At 35.5% G+C, this 24,957-nt stretch overlaps 1 protein-coding gene across 11 annotated transcripts in view; it reads left to right on the forward strand.

Moving 5' to 3' along the window:
- Positions 1 to 24,957, forward strand: part of GTDC1 (glycosyltransferase like domain containing 1) — a 402,869-nt gene that overhangs the window by 72,703 nt on the left and 305,209 nt on the right. The window contains exon 1 of one of the 11 annotated variants that reach the window (XM_032411084.1): positions 10,918 to 10,936. The exons of 9 other annotated variants lie outside the window; for them this stretch is intronic. The gene's annotated coding sequence lies outside the window, so the exon portion shown is untranslated. Of the gene's footprint in view, positions 1 to 10,917; positions 10,937 to 17,105; positions 19,382 to 24,957 lie in introns of those variants that run through there. One more of the 11 variants, XM_032411059.1, reaches the window with a different exon arrangement.

The following is a 24,957-nucleotide window of genomic DNA, read 5'->3' on the forward strand; positions in this document are numbered from 1 at the left end:
TGTTCTCTGGGCTTTCCCCCATTTCAGAGCAAAAACAGATGTAAACCAAGGGTGCGAATCAATGTACATATTTTTGAATATATATCTTCTTTTAGGTTTTGCTGCCAGTGATTGTTTTTATTAAAATATTACCTACCTTCCCTCAAAATTTAGGATGTTTCTGGGAAATAGTTTACTATAATCTGGTGATTTCTATCACTTTGCTTGTTTAGTTAAATTCTTATGGATCCTTTCTTTTTTTTTTTAACTTTATTTTATTATGTTATGTTAGTCACCATACAATACATCATCAGTTTTTGATGTAGTGATCCACGATTCATTGTTTTCCTATAATACCCAGTGCTCCATGCAGTGCTTGCCCTCCTTAATACCCATCACCGGCTAACCCATTCCCCTACTCCCCTCCCCTCTAAAACCCTCAGTTTGTTTCTCAGAGATTATGGATCCTTTCTTAAAAAGAAATACACAGTTGCAAGATGAGGAATTAGAGCTGTGGCATTTGATTAAATGTGATCATAGGGGAAAATATGCTAAGAAGGTATTAGAATGTCCCCTTTATGCCAAAAAGTCCATTAGACTGGTAGGCTATGCAGAGGGAGGTGACTCAAGGGAATACCCCAAAGTGGAAGGTATCGGATAACAAGAAAAAGTAAGAATAGTTTTTCCTAGCATGGGAAGTATAGTCCCTTTTCTAAGTAGAAGCGTTCAAACCCTCTGCCGTTGTATTGAGATGCCATTTTTATTTATTTAGATTTTGCTTTCTGTTTAAATAAAAGTTGTAATAAGATGACCCTGTTTTTTAAAAAAAGTCACATCTGCTATGTTGCAAAAAAAAAAAAAAATTGTATAGTATCCACTAAGAATAGATTAAAATTTTGTTGGTGGTGTTTCTGTTGTGTTTATTCTTTCAGGCTTTAAATTTTATATCAGTGGCTTTTACTAGAACATGATGTGTTATATATATACATTATAATTATCTAATGCCTAATACTTTGTTTTATTGTGCTTCACAGATACTGTTTTTTTTTTTTTTAACAAATTGAAGTTTTGTGGCAACCCTTCATTGGTGCCACTTTTCCAACAATGTTTGTTCATTTCATGTCTCTGTCACATTTTGGTAGTTCTCACAATATTTCAAACTTTTTCATCATTATTATTATATTTGTTATGGTGATCTGTGATCAGTGATAATGGCTTGGCGAAAACTCAGATGACGTTAGCATTTTTTAGCAATAAAGTATTTTTAATTAAGGTATGTACATTTTTTTAAGACATAATGCTATATTACACACTTAGTAGACTACAGTATAGTATAAACATAATTTTATATGTACTAAGAAACAAAAAAAAATTTATTTGACTCACTTTATTGTGGTATTTGCATTATTGCGGTGGTTTGTAACTGAATCCGCAATATCTCCGGGGTAGGTCTGTACAAACTTCCAATTTTTAAGAATGGGATGACATTTTAAGATACTTAAGACAGTTTGAAGTCTTTTATTTCTTCTGCATACGGGGTACTAGAAAGTTTCTGGTTGAAAAATGAGTAAATAAATGATTGAATAAATACAGAAATATATGGGGGCACATACGATTTCTCTCCTGGGTCAAATTCATGATTTCTGTGATGTTGCCCTACCAGGTTTTTAAGATACAGATTTGCATTAAATGATTATGTACTCACTATATAAACACTCAACTATAATAGTGATGAAGAAATTAAAAAAAAAAAAAACGAAAAAATGTAATTTGGGACTCCTGGGTGGCTCAGTCCATTAAGTGTCTCTCTTCAGCACAGGTCATGATCCTGGGGTCCTAGAATCCAGTCCCGCATGGGGCTCCTTGCTCAGCAGGCGCCTGGTTTTCCCTCTGCCTGCCGTTTCCCCTGCTTGTGCCCTCTCTCTCTCTGACAAATAAATAAAATCTTAAAAAAAAATCCTGATTCTACTACACATAATCATAATTTGAAACACCATTTCAGACATTTTTTTCCTTTCCTTGCATGCATACCACACATGCACATACCCACATACATATGTATATTTTTAGACAGAAGTGAGAGGAAAATGATAAGGATAGAGTCATCCTACATTACTATTTTTGTTTAACAAAAGTAGTATTACTTGATTTTAACAGAAGTAAAAGAAATTGAAGTAAAACCAAAGGAGTGACAGTTCTTAAATAAGTGATCTTTTATAATAAAAAATTCCCAAATGATTCACTAAAGTTGAAAAAAAAATATTAAGAGATCGGGATAATTATATTTTTACTGTATATTATTCCATCAGTTTATTTACTGCAATGGAAAGTAAGAAATTAACATATTTCCTTTTTTCTCCCTCTTCATTTTTAGTAGTTATATTAAATTTGTACTTTGTCAAGTTGTGTAACATTTGGCATTCTATTTTGTAAGTAATTTTCACAGCTAGTAAGTTTTACTTTTATATTTAAAAGCATCCAGTGCTTACTACCTGCTCTTTGTTCACTGCAAATTATCTTGGGAAGTGGGCTCTCAGAAATTCCATTATCAGGGACTGATGCCCCCAAACAAGTACCATTATTATTATTATTTTTTTTTAGGAGAATAAATTTCTTTGGTCAGTAGATTCAGAAACCGAATCCTATAGAATAAAATCCTATAAAGTTTTGGCTTATGCAACTTGATTAGAAAATAATAGATTGCTAATTTAGTTTAAATGTAAGAGTATTATTTTCTTTTAGTTGTGTATTTTAAAAAGATTGGTTCATTATTTGGGCCCCAGCAAAACCTTGGACTATCTGGTCACTCACAAAAAGAGTCAGTACGAAATCCAGTGGGGTCCATAAAAGCAGGAATCCAGAGGCCATGTCACAGGGCATTCTGAGGCTGTCACACTTGCCACTTCTAGTACACCTGCTGAGGTCTTCTCTGTAGTCCTACTTCTGGAAGACCTGAAATGGAAGGACCCAGTTTCTTTGAGGTATCCATAGGAATAATTTTCCCTGTTTTTCTCCTATTATAATATGTTGTACTTTTTTAATTCTTTTCTTTCACTTGATAAGAAAAGATGGCTTAATGCAGCCATATATTTTAATCATATTCTGTTAATATGGTTTTTCTTTATAAAGACCCATTCAGTCAGAGGACAAAGGACCTGCTCTGTCTCCATCCTATAAATATAAATCTAGTCCTTATTTATACTAACACACATTCTTGGCTGGCTGAATTTGGTTATTAGGGGTCTGTATGTGTGTGTGTTTTTCCAAGAAGAGCTCATGGTTGCTGTATTTCTTGAGTAATTGAATATTTGGAAGTGTTTGTAGGTTGCTTTTATGCTTTGTGGACAATTTGGGCACTGTGTGATTAGGTATCATATTTTTCCCTTAGAACCCTGAAGATACTGTTCTGTCATCTCCAGATAATGGTGAATGCTGCTACAGAAAAGTCTAAGGCCAGTCTTGATTTTTCTGCCTATGTACCCACAGCATTTATATTTATATTCTTTCTCTTAAGTTCTGTAACCTCATAGAAATGTCTTAGTATTAATTGCTTGAAATCCAGTTTTGGGGGGAACACTTTTATTTATTTATTTTTGTTATTATTTTAAAAATATATATTTATTTGAGAGAGAGAGAGAGAAAGAGAGAGAGAGTGTGTGTGTGCTCACGGGGGAGGAGCAGAGAGAGTCTCAAGTGGACTCCGCAATGAGTGTGGAGCCCAATGTGGGTCTCAATACCACCACCGGAGCTGAAACCAGCAGTCGGACCTTTAAGCGACTGCTCCAACCAGGTGCCCCAGGAACAATTTGTTTTTTTATGTATTTCATTTTATTCCAAGAAAAAATTTTCTTCTATTATATCACTTTTTTTTTTCTGTTCCATTTGTTCTGTTTTCTTTTGTGAGAATGTCAAGTGTGTATAGGCTGGATCTTTTTTACCTTCTATATTGATCATCTCATTTCTTATATATCTTTTAAAAAATTTCCATTTTGTGTGTTTTTTGTTTGTTTGTTTGTTTTCATACCTGTCTTTTCCTGTTTCAGTAGTGAGTGTTTGGGGTTTTTTTGTTCTTTCTTTTATGGCTTTAATCTGTGTGTGTGTGTGTGTGTGTTTAATCTCCAGCTTTTTCATTACCCTATCAATTTGCTTTTCATCTCTTTTGTTATCTTTTCTTAGATATTTCATACTTTTCTTTGAGCCTTTTTTCTTTGAAGTACCTCATATTCTCTAATTTTTTTAAGACTGTAGAAAAATAATTTGTGAGTACCTCCTCTATTTCTTAAGACAGTTTCTTTTCTTTGGCTGACATTTCCCTATTTCCTTCCATCCGTCCTTGATCGTTCTGTATAAATTCTTTGCTGATTCCTTTTTACTTCTCACTCTTTTTTTAGTAGGTTCAGTTCCACTGAGACCAGGTATTGCTTGAAAAAAATGTGTGTGTCATATACTCCGGGGACATGTCTCACCTCAGTTTGCAGTACTGTGAAGGTCACTGTGTCTCCGTAGTCCTGTGAGTCACAGGAGTGTCTGTAATAAGTGGTTTGGTGATTACTGTTTCCCTTCTTTTTCATCTCCATCTGGCAGCCTGTCTGAGCAAAGAAGCTTGATCATTGATAATGCAAAATCTTGTTGGGTTTTCCTCCGTCCTTCTGTCGTTGTAGACATGATTTTCTGGAGAAACCTGTCTTATCCTACGTAGATGTTGAAACATCATTACCCTAAACAGAGTTTCTTTGACTGGGCTTTAGAACTGTTCCAGCTTTAGGGAAATCTCTTTTCTGCCTGAGATCTGAGGAGGTGTGGTTTGGTTCTCAGCATTACTCCTCATTTTGATTCCAGATATCACCTAATACAGTAATTTTTTTTTTTTTTTTTTTTTGGTGATAGTTTGTGGTTTGTGGTTGTGGCTGTGACTTTGTTTCATTGATGATGAGGTATTCATTATTTTTTGTTCTTTTAGGTTTTTTTTTTATTTTTAGTTTGTTTCTGGAGTAGACTATGTAACAGTACTCCCTGCTGTAATGTTTCTTAGTTTTTTAACTGCTTTGTTGGTTCATCTGTCCTAGCTCTCCCTCTCCTCCCCTGTCCACCTCCCCCTTTAAACCCTCCCCCCAGTCTTTAGCTACCTACTCCTAAAATTAGCTTTTCCGAAGCCCTGTTTTTAGTCTGTTTTCTCTAGCTTAGTTTTCTCTTTTCGAGTGACTTCATCTAACCCAATGTCTTTAATCTTCACCTCTCTTCTAATGATTTTTGCATGTGTTCTTCTTTCAGTTTTATTGAGATATAATTGATATACAGCACTGTAGAAGTTTAGGGTGACTTGACTTACATATATTATGAAATAATTACCACAATCAGTTTAGTTAACATCCGTCATTTCATATTCTAATAATTTTTAGATTAGCAGCTTGGCATTGACTTCTGAAGGTGTTTACCAGATATTAATAATACCTTACAATTTGCATCCAAAATGAATTGTTTATCTTTCTTGCATTCTCCCAAATTATTAAGGCTAAAGATAACCATAATTTTTATTTTCCATGCTTCTCTCAACTAATCATTTATCACTTGTGACTAATAATGATTTCTCTTGTATTCATTGTGTCTTCTCTTTGAGACTGTAAGTCCTTTGGAGGCAGGAAAGTGTCACAGAACATCACATATAATATGTAGTTACTAAAAAAATAAAAATAAAAAATATGTAATTACTAAAAAACATTGATTTGCATTTTTTGAAAGCGAATTTCTGCTTTAATAAAAGTCTCTTACCAAGATGGTTTTAATGTCTTTTTGTATACTTTTCTGTATAGTTTTTGTATACTTTTAAGTCCTGGCTTTGCTTTTTATAGATCACCTAAATTATCATATCTTTGAAGAATTTAAGACTATACCATTGCTCAAACATGATTATGTTGCTGACTTTTTATGTTCTTTTACCCATCCCCCCCCCATAAATTTTGATTGTTTTTTAAATGATCCAGCTCTTAGTCAAACTTTAAAAATATCATCGTCAAGAATTTGGGGTGCTTTCTTAGAAAATATTAAGATTTAAAATTAGATGTCTAAATTAAACTTGTTAATATTTAATACATTTCTTTTGAGCTTTTAGCTTCTTAATACTTTCTTTTTTGTAATGAGAGGCTTGTAAGCATGATTTTTTTCATATATTGGGAAAGAAAAGCAACTAAATGCCAAGAGATTGAATGAAGAAATCAATTGTGTATAATATGGTAAAACCCTGGAGTTGACACGTATTGGTGCATGTTTCTTTCTTGGCATTGAGAGCATAATCTTTTGAAACCATCATTGTAAAAGTGAAGCTGTTATTGTAAAACTTAAGATTTTGACAATAAGAACTGTTTCTCAATATGAGAAGCTTGTTGAATTTCTCATAAAAGCAAAACCCATAAACTTCTCTTGAAGAAAGATACTTTTGAAAGGATCTGACATGGTTTAAAGAAAAAGTGGATCCTTTAGGTTGTATGCGCAGGAAAGCCATTGCATTACATTTCCATATTAAACTGTACATAAAAGATCTGGACCTTATTTTGGAAAGAACTTTTTTTTATGTAATTAATTACAAAAATAATAGACTTGAATTTTTAGAGCAGTTTTAGGTTCACAGCAAATTTGAGTAGAAAGTAAAGAAGTCTTTACTACCTCCAAAACCTACCCCACCAACAAATCCCTACCAGAGTGGTATGTTTGTTGCAATCTATGAGCCAACACTGACAATCATTATTAACAGAAATCCTCAGTTTTCCCTGTGATTCACCTTTTCATGCCTCTCTCCCTCCCTCTCTCCCATAGAACCCCTGGCAACCGCTGGTCTTTTTACTGTCTCCATAGTTTTGCCTTTTCTAGAATGTCATATAATTGGAATCATATAGTATCTAGCCTTTTCATATTGGCTTCTTTTACTTGGCAATGAGCATGGCTTTTCATGGCTTGAGAGCTCATTTCTTTTTAGTGCTGAATAGTAATCCATTGTGTGATGTACCTCAGTTTGTTTATCCAGTCACCTTTTGAAGGACATCTTGGCTACTTCCAAGTTTTGGCAATTCTGAATAATACTGCCGTACACATTTATGTGCAGGTTTTTGTGGACATGTTTTCAACTCATTTAAATGAATACTGTGGAGCATGATTGCTGGATTGTGTGGTAAGAGTATGTTTAATTTTCATTTTGTAAGAAATTGCCAGTCTTCCAAAGTGGCTGTACCATTTTGTAGTCCCACTGAAAATGAATGAGAGTTCCTCTTGCTCCACATCCTCTTCAGTATTTGGTGTAGTCAGTGTTTTGGATTTTAGCCATTCTAAGAGGTGTGTAGTGGTATTTCATTGTTGTTTTAATTTACAGCTCCCTCATGACATATGATATTGATCAGTTTCATATGCTTATTTGCTTGTCATCTGTGTATCATCTTTGGTGAGATATTTGTTGAGAAACTTTGGCTTACTTTTATGATGGGTTGTTTGTTTACTTTTTGTTGAGTTTTAAGAGTTCTTCTGTGTATACTTTGAATGCGCCCTTTATCATATATGTCTTTTGCAAATATTTCCTCCCAGTTTGTGGGTTGTCTTCTTATTTTATTGACAGTGTTTTTTGAAGAGCAGAAGTATTTAATTTTAATGAAGTTCAACTTAATCAACACCCCCTACCCCCCCAATGATTGTGCCTTTGGTTTTGTATCTAAAAAGTCATGGCCAGACCAAGGTCATCTAAATTTTCTCATATACTGTCTTTTAGTTGTTTTATAGTTTTGCATTTTGCATTTAGATCTATGATCTGTTTTGAGTTATTTTATGTGAATGGTGTAAGGTCTGTATCTAGATTCAAGTTTTTTTTGCATATAGATGTCCAGTTGTTCCATCACCATCTGTTGAAAAACCTATCTTTATTCGAATTGCCTTTGTTCCTTTGTCAAAGATCAGTTGACTATATTTGTGTAGGTCTATTTCTGGTCTGTCTATTCTCTTCCTTTGATCTATTTGTCTGTTCTTTCGCCAGTACCACACTGTCTTGATTACTGTGTTACTGTGTAATTAATTTTTAAAATAATAGTAAACTGCTTAAGTGTTTTTTTGTTAAGATTTGTGAAGTAAGTTATCTTAAACCAATTTCTCTTATTAAGTGTGAGATAGGTCATGTTATATTTTAAAAATTGATACATTATTGATAAACATTTTAGTAAAATTTATATACGATGGAAACACTGTGAACAATGGAAAGAAATAAAATTATCATATTTCCACTTTAAAAATGTACTTTCATGCAGTAGATTTTTTTATAAGTTCATATTGGGTATTTAATGCCTATTAAATAATTTTACTTTCTTCAAATATGAAATAATTGTTTAAATATAATTATGAAAAATCTCTATTAATCACCTAAAGTATCACTGTACAGTGTGAGAAATCAAGATAGCTGTTCTATATTTTTTCAAAAACTGTTGCTTTTTTAGTATTAAGAAAGAAAAACGACTTGTCTGAAATACTTCCTGGTGTAAATCAGTGTATTAATACTTCAATGAAAAGAATTGAGGTCGATCTTGGGGATGCTACTTTTTTCTTTTTTCTTTCTTTTCTTTTGTCTCAACACTAAATCAGTAGGAAAAAAAAAAACGTAACCAGTAGTATAAAGTAATATGTAGTGAGTACAGTGTGGGTGGAAATGCCTCGAGGTCAGTAATAAGTTATTACGACTGGTAACTGTAAACTAATACTATCACTCAGCTAGTTTTTACTAATGGTATCTTTAACCTTGTGTGTCAGAAACACAGTAACTTACAATAAAAAAGTCTTTATGTAATTGGAATGATTGTCAGCCATGATCACCTGTTATGAGTGTATTTTTTATATCAATTTTATTTAGGTATAATTTACTTACAGTGAACTATACATTTTAAGTGGGCAGTGTTTTGAGTTTTGACAAAAGCGTATAGCTGTGTAATTATAACTACAATTATTATTTAGAACATTTCTGTCTAGTTCCCTCGTGCCCTCTTGAAGTCAAACCCCCTGCCCCCATCTCAAGTCCCTGGCAATTGCTGATCTGCTTTCTCTATTGTAGATTGGTCTGCATTTTCTGGAATTCTTAGTAGTGTGTTTTGCTTACTGCAGAAGGTATGTTCTTGAAAAATTGATGGTAAGTTGATTTCTTGTAAAATGTTTTATTACATTACAATTTTTGAGTTGCTCAAATAAAGTTCAGTTGGTATTATTCATAACATTTTTGGTTTTAAGTTTTTCTGCCTGTGTCCTCTCTGTAATAACTTATATCTTTATTGCATATAACTTAAAATATAAAATAAACTCCTGGCATGTTATTTTTTAAAGCAAATTATCCTTTATTTTTCTGTAGTTAAAATAGTCTTGTTTATTTTTAAAAGTTGATACAGTTTAAGAAATGTAAGTCTACAGATTCTATTGTCATTAGAATTTAATTCCTTCCTTATTCCACAGTTGTCACTCAATAGACAGTTTAACCTTGCTCTGTAGAAGGCCATTTGCCTTGTCCTTATGCCCTCTCGCTCAGACCTCTGGGGATGGGAGAGTGAGGGTGGATAAAATAGCTCTTTACTTCATAACATTCTGTTCTTTGTGTCTCCTCTTACTCATACATAGCCTATTCAAAAGCATGCTGAAAAGTAGTGGTTGATCTCATGGAGAAAATAGTTCTACCAGGATGAAATATTAGAACGCCTTTATGACTTTTTATCAAATGTTCTGGATGTTGACTCCTTTATATAGGACAGAGTTAAAAATCCTTTGCATAATAGAATGAGTGGAATTTTCTGGTTTTGCCCAGAAAGGTTTTTGTTTGTAGAATTTGTGCTGCTTCATTTATTAGTCATTTTGAAACTAGTTCTAAATAAAAGCCAAACCTTATGAATGTTTTTTCATATTTGCTCCCCCAAACATATTTAAATTTCTGCTTAATTTGGAAACCATATACTCACATAAAGAAATAATCCTAATTTTAATTTATTATAGTAACATTTGGGTAACTGATGTTCTAATCAAATCCTTAAGTAATTGGCATTTTGGAGTGATAAATATGGATCTGTTAAGAAACCCTGAGGATCTGCATTTATACACTGCCTCACTGAAAGCCTTTAGATAAAACAAAACAAAACAAAACAGAACGCTTTTGTCAAAAAGTCAATCTGAGAGACAGTGTATGTGAGAGAGGGTAGTATAAACAGCAATGTGATAAGAGCAACCAACCTGAGAACTTATATTTTATATGATTATTATCCTTCTGAAAATTAGTCCATCAATCCTTTTTGTTTTTTTAAGGTAATGCTCAGACCATTTTTAGGATTTCCTCATTTTAGGGGGATTGTCTTAAGAAGCCTAGGCATATTCCACTCAACCTGTACTGTAATGGCTTACACATGGTCCTCTCTTCAGCAGGTTAAATCCAATGGGAGAACAGACATAAGTAATTACCTGTATTACAAATCAGATTGCATTAACGTTCTAATGGTGGCACATAGCAAATACAGGGGGAGGGAAAGATTAATTCAGGGGAGACTTCATAAAGTGACATTATTTAAAATGGAATGATGAGTTATTTTAAAATTTATATTTGTGGGTTTTTTTTTCCATTTACAAAGTTGCTATTTACTTTAGAAAATTTGGAAAATCAGAGAAGCATTGAGAAAAAAAATTCTAAAATTACCATTAATATTTTCATAGGTATTCCATTTTTTATTCTATTTTATTTTATTTTATTTCATTTTATTTTATTATTTATTTAAGATCTCACCTATTTATTTGAGAGAGAGAGAGAGAGGGAGAGAGCACAAGCAGGGGGAGCAGCAGAGGGAGACGGAGAAGCAGGCTCCCGGCTGAGCAGGGAGCCCGATGCTGGCTTGGCCCCAGGACCCCCGGGATCATGACCTGAGCTGAAGGCAGACGCTTAACCAGCTGAGCCACCAAGGCGCCCCTGGTATTCCATTTTTTAATTTTTTAACTGTATTTTGAATTGTCATTTTTCATTTTGAACATTTCTCCATGTCATTAAATATTTTTCTGCACCATAATTTTAAATGACTAGTCATTTAACTACTGTATAGATATCATGTAATTTATTTAACCAGTCACTTATTATTGAAGACTTAGATTCTTTCTGCCTTTTACTGTTAATGAAAAACACTGTCAAAAATATTCTTGTGAACATGGCTGATTCTTTCTTTTAAATTCTTATTTTGTCAAACTAATAACATTTACCTAGTCTAAAATTCTAAGTGTTGTAAAAGGCCTATTAGAAAATACAGTGGTTTCTTACCCATTCTTTCTAGTCCTCTTCTCTAGAGGCAACCATTTTTAACCCTTCATCTGTTTCTTTTTTTAGCTTTTATTTATTGATTTGAGAGAGAGAGACACAGCAAGAGAGGGAACACAAGCAAGGGGAGTGGGAGAGGGAGAGGGAGAAGCAGGCTTCCCATGGAGCAGGGAGCCCGATGCGGGGCTCGATCCCAGGACCCTGGGATCATGACCTGAGCCGAAGGCAGATGCTTAATGACTGAACCACCCAGGCGCCCCTGTTTCTGCATATTGCTACATTACATACACACACATTGCTACCTTTTGATTCATTTATTTTAGATATGGTTTGTTGACTTTATATTATGGTCTTTGAGGATGATTTTTCACCTTTATACTGCCATCTCTTTTCTGCATATTCCCAATATTGTTAGGTTACAACTTTTGGCTAACTTATTTTTAGTGTTACATTATTATACCATGCTGATATTTATAACTGAACATTGTAATGCGCTCTGATGAAAAAGTTCACTTCTGATTTTTTTGTTTTTTGTGAAGTTACTAATGCCTTGTTTTTTTCCTGTGTAATTTCTTTGTCACTGTTATTTCTTTCTATATCTTCTAGGAGCTTCTTACTCTGATTTGCCATAAAATGAAGCACATCAGATATTTTCTTTCAATTTTTTTCTTGAATATATTCTTCCAGGAGATTTCTATTCTCCTTCTATCTCATTTTCTAGATCTGCTCTCTTCCTGAGCTTTTTCTTTGCTGTTAAACTAGGCACTCCCTTTAGCTTTTCCTGAATCTCATATTGTTTTCTTTCTTGTCTTAATCTTATATTGTTGTGCTATATATCCTGGAGTAGTTTCCTGAGAAAGATTATGTGAGAGAAAAATATCTTTTTTCAGTTTTCTCACTTGATTGATATTTTTGTCTGAATGATTACATTTTATATTGCAAATCGCTCTCCTTCAGAATTTTTGAAGGAATTAACTTTGTCTTTCTCAGTTCTGAACATTCATGGTGGTTGGGATGCCATTGCTTTTTTTTTTTTAATATTTTATTTATTTGGCAGAGAGAGAGAGAGCACAAGCAGGGGGAGCAGCAGAGGGAGAGGGAGAAGGAGGCTCTCTGCTGAGCAGGGAGCCCCATGTGGGTCTCCTTCCGGGGACTCTGGGATCATGACCTGAGCCAAAGGCAGACGCTTAACCGACTGAGCCACCCAGGCGCCCTGGGATGCCATTGATTTTTAACTGTCTAAAAAAAATAAGTAGAGGGGCACCTGGGTGTCTCAGTTGGTTAAGTGTCTGACTCTTGATTTCGGCTCAGGTCATGATCTCAGGGTTGTGAAATTGAACCCTGTGTCTCAGGCTCTGTGCTGGGCGTGCAGCCTGCTTAAGATTCTTTCTCTCCCTCTCCCTTTTCCTCTCCCCCCTCCCCTCTTAAAAAACATAAGTAGAAGTGGAATGCATGGGTATATATGGGTATCATGTTTTTAAAACTTTAAAGATGGGGAAGATGAAAAAGGAATTCAAGGCAGAGGCCAGAGGCCAGGTGACAGCAGAGTGTCCACTGTGTTTAGAGAATGAGGACATCTAGATCCATGTGAGGAGAGTGTGGTACACAGTTGGTATAATGTAGATTGAGGCTCAGTAATCGATGCTCATTGCCTGGAGCTTTGAATTTATTTTGTAGGCACTATTTCACCCAGCTGTTGTTAGCTGTATGAAGCCTTCCTTGACTTATCGTAGGCAAAATGAATCCACCTATGTTTTATCCTCTCTTAGTACTTTGTGCATGCACACACATGCATATATGTGTATGTGCATACTTGTGCACATACACACACACACCTCTTTAATTATCTATGTGCCTGCCTCCCCTACAATAGATCTGTGGGTAGCAGAGCGAGATAATTAGGTCTCTGTTAAAGAAAGCTCAGCAGGTCAGTTCTTAACATTCATGGTGGTTGGGACGGCATTGAAAACTGGAGGATGAATAGGAGGAAGAGGAATTAAAAAGGAAGAGAGAATAGAAGATTATCGCATTGTCCAGATATGAAGAAATAAGAGTCTGATGTAATAGTCTACTCAAGTGGGAGGGATATTTCTTCGGTTATATTCCGATCATTCCCATGGGCCTAATCATTCTTAATTTTGGAAATCCTATGTTGTTTTTGTGTACTTTGTACACATTTTGCTTTAAAATTTTCTTCCCTTTTGGTTCCTTTGAGAATAGTCTGAAACATTTTTAACTCTTGCTTTTGTTATTTTTTCTTACAGACCAGTGATGTTTTGGTTACACAGTTGATGCTTAGTATTAATGGTGATTTGAAATACTGTCTTGATTTCATTTGGTTAAAGAAAAACGCTGGAATTATGGATGAGAATAATTGGTAAAAACCTTATATTATCATTTATAGGAATTTTCTTATTCTGAGCAGTTTCATTGCCTGAGAATGTTAGACTTGACACTCATCCTTGATGAGGTAGGTCTTTTTTGTCATGAGATGAGGAAATTGGGGCACAGAAAGGCTAAGTTTCTTGTGCAAGATCACGCGGGTAGCAAGTAGCAAAGCAGGGGATGTTTGTCTCTGGTTTATATGTTTCTTCATTATTAAGCATACTTCTTTCCAACAATTATGGGAAAGATCTTAAGGAACATTAATCCTATAAATGGCATCTCATGTTTATGGTATACTTACCTCCCTATCATCAGCTATTTTGTTTGCTAAAAACTATTTTGTTTGCTAGGTTCCCATAGTGGATAATTTCTAGGATCGTTTTTTGGTCCTTCTTAAATTGCATACCCAGCATTGGTCACTGTCTTTCACGAATGAAAAAAGATGCATCGACGTGGCATTATTATTTAGTTTTTTCTTTTTTATTTCCTATTTAGAAAGTAACACTTTTCATTGAAAAACTTTCTGTACTCCTTAAGACAAATTGGTATCTTTGTTTAATGTGTGCACTTGATAGATAAAATCTGATATTATTTACTTTTTATACTGTCTTATACTGTTCTTTCATAAACTGCTAAAGCCTCTCCAACTGCTTTCTCCTTCCTGGTATCTTTAAGAAGTCATAACATGTTTCTTCCTGAACACCCAACAGTTTGGTATTCTAGGAGGTATTTTGCAGGGCTTCAGCAAGTTGTTACGGTGAATGTCTTTAAGAGGCAGTGCAGTAGGCTGAGTGCTGCAGTCCAGACACCTGTAGAGATCAGCACACCTGCCTTCAAGCAAAAGACAGTAATTAGTTGCTTCTATTCCCTTGCAAACTTCTCCAGTTTTGTTGCACATGAAACACAAAGATCACAGCAATGCTGTCATGAGCTGCGCACTGTTGGAGTTGTTTATGCCCACTCAATTTTTAATGTTCCTATAAGACATTTTGATGGGAACCCTGAGCCTAAAGGGATTTGCATGGTTGATCAAACCTGTGATGATTTAAATATAGAAATAAAGAGAAACCTTTGCATTGCATTGACTGTTAACTTTTAGGACAGCGTTAGTGGAAAGCATTAACATGATACTTGAGGCAAGTTGTTTTTGATCAACCTTCACAACTTTTTTGTTTCTTGACAGCAGGTATAGCTTCAGTAAATCTAAACAAGTTCTTTAATGCTTATAAATCCAAGTGCATGTGGATATCTGGATGGCATGGTCTGAATATTTTAAAAGATGATTTTATACTGACCACTTTTATTGAAATGGAACTACTCTCAAGTTCCAATATTTTAGTCCTATCACATTGTCCTGGAGAGTTTATATTATTAAAAAATGAGATGACAGGTGATTGAGTTTTAGTAAAATACAGTCATGTATAAGAATTGGACATATTGGGGCCAAGGAAATTTATTACTCAAAGCACTCGGAGGTTTTTTCATACCATTGTTTTATTTTCTATTTCTTTATTTTTTTAAGTAAAGTCAGTGTGGTGCTCTAACTCATGACCCCAACTGAGATCAGTTGCATGCTTCATCGACTGAGCCAGCCAGGTGCCCCCATACCATTGTTTTAATTCCAACACTGTATCTGTCCTAGGTAGTATGTGTGTTAAAAGCTGGTGTTTTACCAAATTATCTATCTATCTATCTATCTATCTATCTATCTATCTATCTATATGAAAGAGAGAGAGAAATAAAAATTTAAAAAGCTAGTGTTTTACCAGGTGACCTTTCAAGTAACTTTTAACTCAGGAGTTCAGTTCTTTGATTATGTAAGTTATTAATAAGCAACTTCACTAAGATGCATTACTGATTCTTAAATATATTTAGTTTGAAAAATGCTATAATTTCTAATATTATAGCAAATTCAGTTCACATGTATTCTGAGCAAAACTAACTGCAGCATCTTTTCAGCATACTATGATGGATATACATGCTTCTTACATTGGTGCTCAGAAACAAACAGGCATTATGCAATTGTCCGATTATGGGGAACTAAAGAAGGTGTTGTACAGCACTGGACTATCATTGACAGAGTTGGAAAGTAGAGGTGCTGGTGAATTCAGTCAGCCCCGTGTGCCTCACATTTTCCTTCATTATACATCCATAGAATCTTCCAGGGGGTTTCTGAGCATAGTGATTCATTAGTTCTTCAGCAAAAAAATGAAATGAATGATATAAATGTCAAAAAGTGTAACCTCTGAATTTTATATTTGCATGATTTTCTTAGCCATAAGTAAGCCTAAATGTCGATGGAACTGGGGATGCTCCACTTGTGAGCTGATGGTTGTGGTGCTAGCATAAACAAAGTACTCTTACATGTTGTGTGTGGAACATTTTGGCTAGCTTATACCTCATTGACTTTCAGGAATTTCACAGAAGTCATTTCTAAGAATCGGTCTGTCTAGGGTGGCCTTCGGAATTCCTAATAACTTCATATAAATGTTGCATACAACATTTGGCAGTCTGCTTCCTACATAAATACTCCATGTGCCCTGGGTTGGTATCTTATTTATCTATTCATCCTTTGGTGTTTAACTAATGTGATCAGTGTTGGCTGGATTAGTGAGTGATTGAAAATACTGTGTAATGCATACGAATAGCCTATGGAACATTCCATACTATCAGTAGTACAGAGTGGATCATGACACTTAGCAAAAGAAATGACTTTTTCTCCTGCCCCCCCCCCCCACCTTTTTTTCTCAGTATAATCCTAGGTCGATTTTTCTTTTTCTTTTTTTTCTTCTCTAGAATAAGTACCTGTGATTTGACTTTAACTTTACCTTTTTACTATCAGTGCATCCAAAATATTCTGTGAAAAACTATATTTTTACTATGCTAAAGTTAAATTCTTCTTACTCTAAGTCACAATCTGGATCCATTTAGCTTACTTAGCTTTGTTTTCTACTGTTTTGTAACCCTTGTTTCTCCCCCTGTGCAGGACAGATTTTCACCCTGTTTCAGGATAAGCCATACTTCCTTCGGCCTCATGCCTTGGTCTGAGCTCCAATCTCATGAACTCCTGAGTTACTTCTGTTTTTGACTCACCAGTTATTAAGTCATATGTGTTCCTATGTTTTGCAAAATGTGTGTCTCCATCTAGTTTGTAACTTCATTACTATGATTTTTAAGTTTTAAAAATTTTAAGTTTTTCATCTCTGGCATATGGCAGAATGCTAAGTCCTTTGTAGTCACTCAGTAAAACTGTACAGGCTAGTTAATCTCTAGCTTTACAATAGGAAAATAAACTCCCAGAGAAAGTGAGGACAGATAGAGACATACTGGGGCAAAGGAAGGAAGGAGAGAAGATAGTAGGGAAGAGAGGAAGAAATGAAGGAAGAAAACAGAGAAGGAAGGAAGAAAGGAAGGGAGGGAGGGGGGGTGAGCATATTTTGTGAAATAAGGGAAGAGCAGTGATTTTGGATTTGAAAAATGAGTTAAATCTGATTCTGCTTACTTTGTAATCTTGGACAAATTTCATAATATTTGGGTTTAAATGATATTGATATCTACCTGGTAAGCTTGTTGTGAGGGTTAAATTATGTAATGTATGTAAAGTGCTTATTAGCACATTCTCTGGTACATAATGCATGTTTAGCAAATGTTAGCTAACTCGTTCTTTTTAAGTGAGGCAAGTAAGGTTTAGAGAGCTGACCAAGGGTCATATAGCCAGTAAATTGTGGAGAAAGGATTGAAACCCACGTTTTACTTACTCTACAGCAGTATGTTTTCAATTGTTCCTCTGCCTTTTGGTTAAGATCAAGTGTAAAGCAGTGTTTTCAAACATTAGTGTACATCAGAATCCCCTGAAGTCTCCTCAAAATACGGATTGCTGAGCCCCAGCCTGGAGTTTCCGGTTCAGTAGGTCTGGGATGGGACCTGAGAATTTGCATTTCTAACAAGTTCCCAGCTGCTGCTAGTCCAGGGACCGCACTTTGAGACCCACTGCTCTATAGCTATATTTCTCCATCCTAGCTGGACAATAAGAAATCACAGGGAGCTTCTAAAAATTGCTGATGAAACTTGAGTCTCTGGTTGTAGAGCCTAAATATCAGCTTTTTTATTTTTGTTTTATTATTATTTTGTAAGCCCTCCAGGTGATTCTAATGTGCAGCCAGAGTAAGAAACACGACCCTGCCTAAAGCTAGACTCTGCAATTTTCCATTAGAACTAGGTACCAAGCAAAGCGCTGGCCTTGAACACCTCCTGGGTGCTCAGTGACGCAAGGCCACAGTAGTGTGTTGTTTTTGCCCTGTGATGGTTTAAAAGAATTGCTTCAGCCTAGAATATTTTATTATTTTACCTATTCTAATTATTTGTGTGTATTGTTTGCATTTTTCCATCTAGTTTCACTGTCAAATAATGTGTTCTCAATGCCTTCATTAATCTCTAGGGTAGACTTTATGTTAACATTTGGCAGAAGCAACTATTTAGCAGTAGTTGAAGTATAAAGTTGGTAAAGGAATGTAATCTAATTTTTAAAAAGGCAATCACTTTAGCAACTTATTGGACTTCTAGAATTCTGATTATGAGTTTGTTCTTTTTTCTGAGATGCTGTTGGAAACCTTATGTTTTTATTTTAGGGCTGTTGGTTAGAACAGATAATGATAGTTGTGCACCCAGGAGTACATAAGTAAAAATGCAGTAGATTAATTGGTAAAAAGTCATTTCTTCTGTTATATGATTCAGTCGATAAATATATACAAACCAAGGCATGAAATCATTTACTGGATAAGAGTGGGCAAAATACCACATAATTTCATTAACCTTTAAGCAATGAAATTATAAATCCCTATGCAAATGATTAAGGTTATCATTGCCTATCACCCCCTTTTGATACCTACAGACTGTTAATTCTTCTCTCTCCTGCTGAGTCTTATTAAAACTTCTGACTGATGTACTTTTATTAAAAGGTTTAGAATTTACCAATTTAAAGCACTTGCTTCACACTATCACCTCTAATTTAACTAGGCCATTAAACACAGTATTTTGCAAAGCGAAAAAGTCAATAGCTATTTCTTTAAAAAAATAATAAATTGAAATGAATTTTAAACTCTGCTTGGAGGTGAGCAACTGCTATATACTACTAGGTCTTTTGATAGTTGATTTGTTCCTTTAGTATGCAAATTTTAGGTTTACAAAGATCTACTGCTTTTATTTAAGAAATATGCCCGGAGGCTAGATTGGTAAGCTTTAGGGAGATACCTAGTTTGGTGTGAAATAAATAGTTGTTAAAGGATCACATGAATTGGGTCCCAGAAGATAAAGAGTAGAGCTGAGACAGATTGAGAAAAACTGACTGTATTTCATTTCATTTGGCTAAAAATACTACTAAATTAAAAATGAGGACAATGAATGATGGCAACACAAAGAAAATTAATGCGAATGAGTCTTTTTTTTTTTTTGGTAGATTTTGTGAAAAGTTCTGACTAGCAAGAAGTTTAAAGGAAAGGGCTTACTACATCCCTGACTAAAGAAGTTTACTCATCATTTTGGAAGGCTAGACTCGAGAGCTTTAGTTTTGGGAGAGAAAACACTTGGTCACGGAAGAAGGAATGGGTTCTTCTGCCGGCCGGTCAGCAGCATCACTTCTGGTCAGTGAGATGACAGATGTCCTAGAACATCCTCACGTTTGAAAGAAAAGGACTCACGGTTGCCCTCTTAGGTTGGAGCCTATAGGTAATCTGGTTTGCAAGTTTAAAGCAAATGATGTGATAGACTTCTAGCTTTGGGGAAGCTTTATATTACCGATCTTTTGCATCTCTGATTTTCAAATGGATTTTAAAGAAAACATAAATTAAAAAATTATAAAATATATTTCTGTATTGATAGCTTCTATAATTTTCTTTACTTTTTTTTTTTTTTTAAGTGCGTCTATCTGCCTTTTTGGATGTTTTTAAGTACTCTGGCTCTCAGAGATTGAATATTTGAACAGCACCGTCTAGCAGTTAAAGTGTCCTCTGTGTATGTGTGTTTGTTGTGTATCTCTGGTGGTGGATAGTGAGGTATGGAAGAAGGGGTAATGATGATGTGTGAAGATGGAGTGCTAGTCTTTCATCGAGGCCGGAAGTCCCCAGCCCTTTTATCATCAAGGAGCCCCTCTGTGCAGGTATATGTGTATGAATAAATTGATTTCCTTACCTTTTCCTATCCAGCATCATTTTGTTTATTTTTATTTTGGACTTTAAGATTACCTTAAGAACTTTTGAATTGTCACTATATTCACTGGATTCAAATTCAAAAAGTGACAAGGGCTATGAAATCTCTCTCTTATGCCCTGGTCCATTAATACTTTCTTTATACACACCTAATCAGTGTGTGTGTGTGTGTGTGTGTGTGTGTGTGTATCTTTCTAGAGACATATAGACATATATAATCTATTTACTTATTTATTTTTGTTCACATGTTGATTTATATACTTACCTTGTGAACATTGTATTTTGGAAGTTTTTTAAAAAAATGCCAAACTTAAAAATATAGGCTATATAGCCTTATTCAGGTATGAATTATTTCTATTAGCTTTTTATAACATTGACATTAGTTTAAGATCTGCCCCTCACCTTCCACCCCTGCACTTTGTGGAGCAGAATTACATGCGAGTCTCTGGGAGGTTCCATGGGTATGTGTCAAGTTCTGCCTTTGCTGTGTAGCGTCAGTGGGCATGCGGTGTTTCTGAAGCCCTTACTGTTTTCACGTCCACAGAGTAATGCTTTCTTGTTCTTGAGGAATTCTCATTTGTACATCCTTGGCTCAGAGCAGATTCCCTTGTGTTTTCTTTCCTTATTCCATCCTTATACTCTCCTCCACTCACTTAGTTTTACTTCTAAATTTCCATTTTCTGTGAGCTTTTATATTTATATTCATATTTGGTTTTATTTGACTTTTTTTTTTTTTTCTGATCCTAGTTGAATGTGTAAGTTTAAGAGTGCTGCGAACCATCTGAGACTGTTTTCTTTTAAATTTTACTTCTATCGAGTCAGCAAAAGGTACTGATTGAGAGTATGGGATCTGGAGCCAGATTGCCTGGTTTGAGGCCTAAAAACATGACCTTGGGCACGTTACTTAACTTCTTTCTGCTTTAGGTTTCTTACTTTGTTCAACAGTATCTACTTTAGAGATGTGATAATTAAATTATATAACATTGTTCCATAGTGCCTATCAAATGTTAGCTATTTGTATTTTTATGATATAGTTGTGATTATATTTGATTTTTATAGGATTTAATTTAGCCGTTTTAACATCATAATTTTAAATATATTTGTATATATTTTAAGGAACGTTACAAATCTTCATTCCAGGATATAGCCTTTTCTTTTAAATAGTAAGAATGAACCTATAAGCTATCAAGATAAAATAGTAAGTTTTGAATGTGAGGATGATTGAATATCAAAAAAAAAAAAAATCAATTCTCTTTCCTTCCCTTGTTGGTTGAGAATAGTGTGTATTTTTTTTTATAGTGTTGTTTTGTGTGTGTGTGTGTGTGTGTGTGTGTAGAGCAGCACTGTTCAATAGAATTGTAATGCAATAATTTAAAATTTGCTAGTGGCCACATTAAACAAATGAAAAGAAATAAATTTAATTTTGTTAATATATTTTACTTAACCTTAGGTATCTAAATTCTTATAATTTCAACATGTAACCAATGTAAAATTATTGAGCTATTTTACATTCTTATTTTTGCATTAAGTCTTTGAAATCTATTTTTTTTTTTTTTTAAAGATTTTATTTATTTATTTGACAGAGAGAGACACAGCGAGAGAGGGAACACAAGCAGGGGGAGTGGGAGAGGGAGAAGCAGGCTTCCCGCGGAGCAGGGAGCCCGATGCGGGGCTCGATCCCAAGACCCTGAGATCATGACCTGAGCCGAAGGCAGACGCTTAACGACTGAGCCACCCAGGCGCCCAAGTCTTTGAAATCTATTGTGTATATTTCCACTTAACAGCACATTTCAGTTCAGACTAGCCACATTTCAAGTGTCCAACAGCCACATGTGGCTAGTGGTTACAGTATTAGCACAGTTATAGTATATAAACTACTTTTAAATTTGTCCTCTTTGGTTACGGAGGGTTTTATGATATTTTGCAATAAATGATAAAACTGGATGCATCTAATAGGCAGACAGAAGTCTACGTTTGTAGTGTGAAGAGAGCTATGGGAGAGGTTTGGGTTTGGGAGTGATCAGTGAATATAGAGATGATAATTGAAATCTTGAAGTCAAGGACAGAATGAAACCATAATATCCCTAAGAATGAAGCTCTAGGGATTTCCTAGGAAAGGAGCCAGGTTAAAATAGGGAACACACCCCATAGACTGGAGGAGAGCTGCTAGATGGTGGCATCCTGGAAACCAATGGAAGGGAGTTTCAAGGAGGCATGGTGGGCAGGACTGCCAAATGCCACAGTCTAGCAGAGTGAAGAGTGAAAATAGGGCATGATGAGCAAACTTTAGCAATGGCCGTTTCTGTAGAGTGACGGCTAAGGAAGCCACGTTGTGGTAGTGTGAGCATTGCTTGGAAATTCAAGTGAAGGCAGTGGGTCTATATTGTTGTTTTATGAATCTTGGCAGGATAGTTGGTAGTGTTGAAAGAAGTGTGCTAATCATGAAGGAGAAGGGACCAGTGGAGAGCAAAAGATTGAAGGTAGAGGAAAAGGAGAAGAATGATGGAACGAGTTTTTAGGAAAGGCATGAATGGATAGGGTTCAGTGCACAGGCAGAGGGATTAGTAATGGAACAGAATTACGAAAGAGGAGTGAAAGCATTATGAGACAGGAGAATTTGTATATGATAAAGTGGGTTCTTAGTTATAGGCAACAGCTAGTTTAAGTTGAAGACAGCTAGCTAGTTTAAGCAAAAAGGGATATGTTACACTCAATTAACAAAAGTGCCAAGGAACTAACCTTGACTATTAATAAGCTAGGAACAACATAAGCCAAGGGAAACATCCAGTTGCACTATTTTAGTAGAAAATCCACTGTCACTTGCTACTTGGGAACCTGTGATACTAGGGATCATTTAATTAGACTATCCAGCTGATTGTCTCAGAAGAACAAAATGCCTTCACTATAAGATTTGATCTCATTGGAGGTGGTCACCACCTTGACTTATTCACTCCTGTTTTCTAAGTCTTACATGGATTTTTCTGATTGTTTGAATCCAGGTCCCGTAGAAGGCATGATGCAAATGCATCTGGGAAATGGAGTTTTTAGCTTTGGAGGAAGCTAGAGAGCATGCTAGAGGTGGAGTGCAGCCTAAGTGGTTCTGGCTCTGATCTGTCATGAATTGGAGTTGAGATTGATCCAGGGTAGCAGTCATCTGAAGATTTGAGCAGCCTGGGTGATCCACCTACAAGATGGCTCACACATAACCCCGTTAAGTGGATTCTGGTGGTTTGGCAAGAGGCCATGTGGACTGCCCCATAGAACTGTTTGTCCCCATGATGTGGCAGCTGACTTTACCCAGAGTGAGTGATCCGAGAGGGCAAGGAGCTAGCTCGAGTATCTTTTAGGACCTAACCTCAGAAGTCAGAAACCGTCACTTCCAGGGCATTCTGGTTTTCGTGCAAACCAGCCCTCATGCAGTGAGAAGGAACTACCAAAGTCATGAATTTCAGAAGGTGAGGATTTGGGGGCCCTCTTGGAGATTGGCTACCATGCCTCCCCACATTCCCCCTGCCTGCCTTCCTTTAATAGCAGAAATTGATCAAATTTGTCTGTAGAAGGGAAAAACGACTTAAAAAAAAATAGAATGAAACTTGCCAAGAATTTGGATAGAATGTGGTTCTGTGTTACATCTTAACATTACAAAGTGCACGGGATCTGCCAGTTTTTTAAAAGATTCAGAAATGCTGTTTAGTTACTTGTTCTCAGGCTTTCTCTTCTCAAGGCAGAGTATCAGAGTACTGATATCCAGTATCATAAAATCATAACTCAGTCTAGGTATATGTATTTTAATGTTTGGAGATAATGAGGTGGTGATACTTTGTCTTCCAGAATAGCTCTCCTGTCCTAGTCTCTGAAATGAAGAGGTTTGACTAGCTGTCTCTGTGGTCCTTTCTCAGTCTCCATTCGCTAAGACCCTGACTAACTTCGAGAATTGGACTGAACATCTCTGTGACATACTAGATAGATGTAGGGCATTCTCCCATGCCTTGGTCACATCATCTTATTTCTTTCATATCATGTATTGAAATGATATTGCTGATGTATATGTCTCCCTGCATCCTTCCTCCCCTTCCCAAAATTAAACTCCTAGCCAGGCAAATTTTGTCTTGTTCACTGCTGAATTCCCAACAAGCAGTGCAGTGCCTGGTAGACGCTCAGGGGGTGAATGTCTAAAGAAATTATTTTTCAAGAAAATATATTATAAGATCATTATTTGTAACAGGCCATCTCAAAAGTTTTGTTCTGTTTTCTCCTTTTACTTGACTTATGTCTTCTCAGCCTTTCCCTTATCTTTTTTATCCTTTTTTTTTTTTTTTTTTTTTCTGTTCTTTTTTAGTGACACTCCAGCTCAGGATTCTTTCTATGGCTGGAACTGTTTTTGTCTTGTTCATAGTTGGTGCCTGGAAGGTTCTCCATCTTGATTTCTTTCTGATACAGGTTATTCGGACTCTGTAACCACTGTTTAGGATAATTCTTTTAAGAGCTGCATTTGGTAATCCTGTGATTTTGTGCTATGTAGTCTGTCTGGGAGCCACATTTCTTATTGCTTTGCTAGCTTTTCCTTTTTGCTTGTCATATAGGATCCTTTTTGGGTGAGTTACTATGTTAGTCTTAACCCTGTCAATATTGATATACCTAAGGATTCTGACTTTAATATATACAGAACAGGAAAGTCACAATATCTACCCTTGGGTATATGGTAAGAGCTTGCTCTCTTCACTGTGCATGGCTTGCAGAGAACACAGGGCTGTGTAAGTTAAGTAACAGTTTAAATCTGATATGATGCTCTCACAGAAAGTAGTGTTCTTATACAGATACAGATACAGAAGTGTCTGCGTACCTCCATTGTTTCCCTGGAGTGAAAACCCCAGACCTGGACTGATTATCCATATGCATTCCAACCCGGCTCTGAGATCTTAGACTGTCCTCAGCAGAGGTTCTTGACAGTTTTTTGGATTATGGAACTTTTTGCAAAGCTGACAAACTATTGACCTTCTCTCCAGAGAGACATCCATTTACATAAACCCACAAATTTTACATATATCATTCAGAAGTGCATAGACTCCTAAAATTCACCCACATACCAAGGTTAAG

Source organism: Phoca vitulina, unplaced genomic scaffold, assembly GCF_004348235.1.
Source record: "Phoca vitulina isolate PV1807 unplaced genomic scaffold, GSC_HSeal_1.0 scaffold1, whole genome shotgun sequence".
Lineage (NCBI taxonomy): Eukaryota > Metazoa > Chordata > Mammalia > Carnivora > Phocidae > Phoca > Phoca vitulina.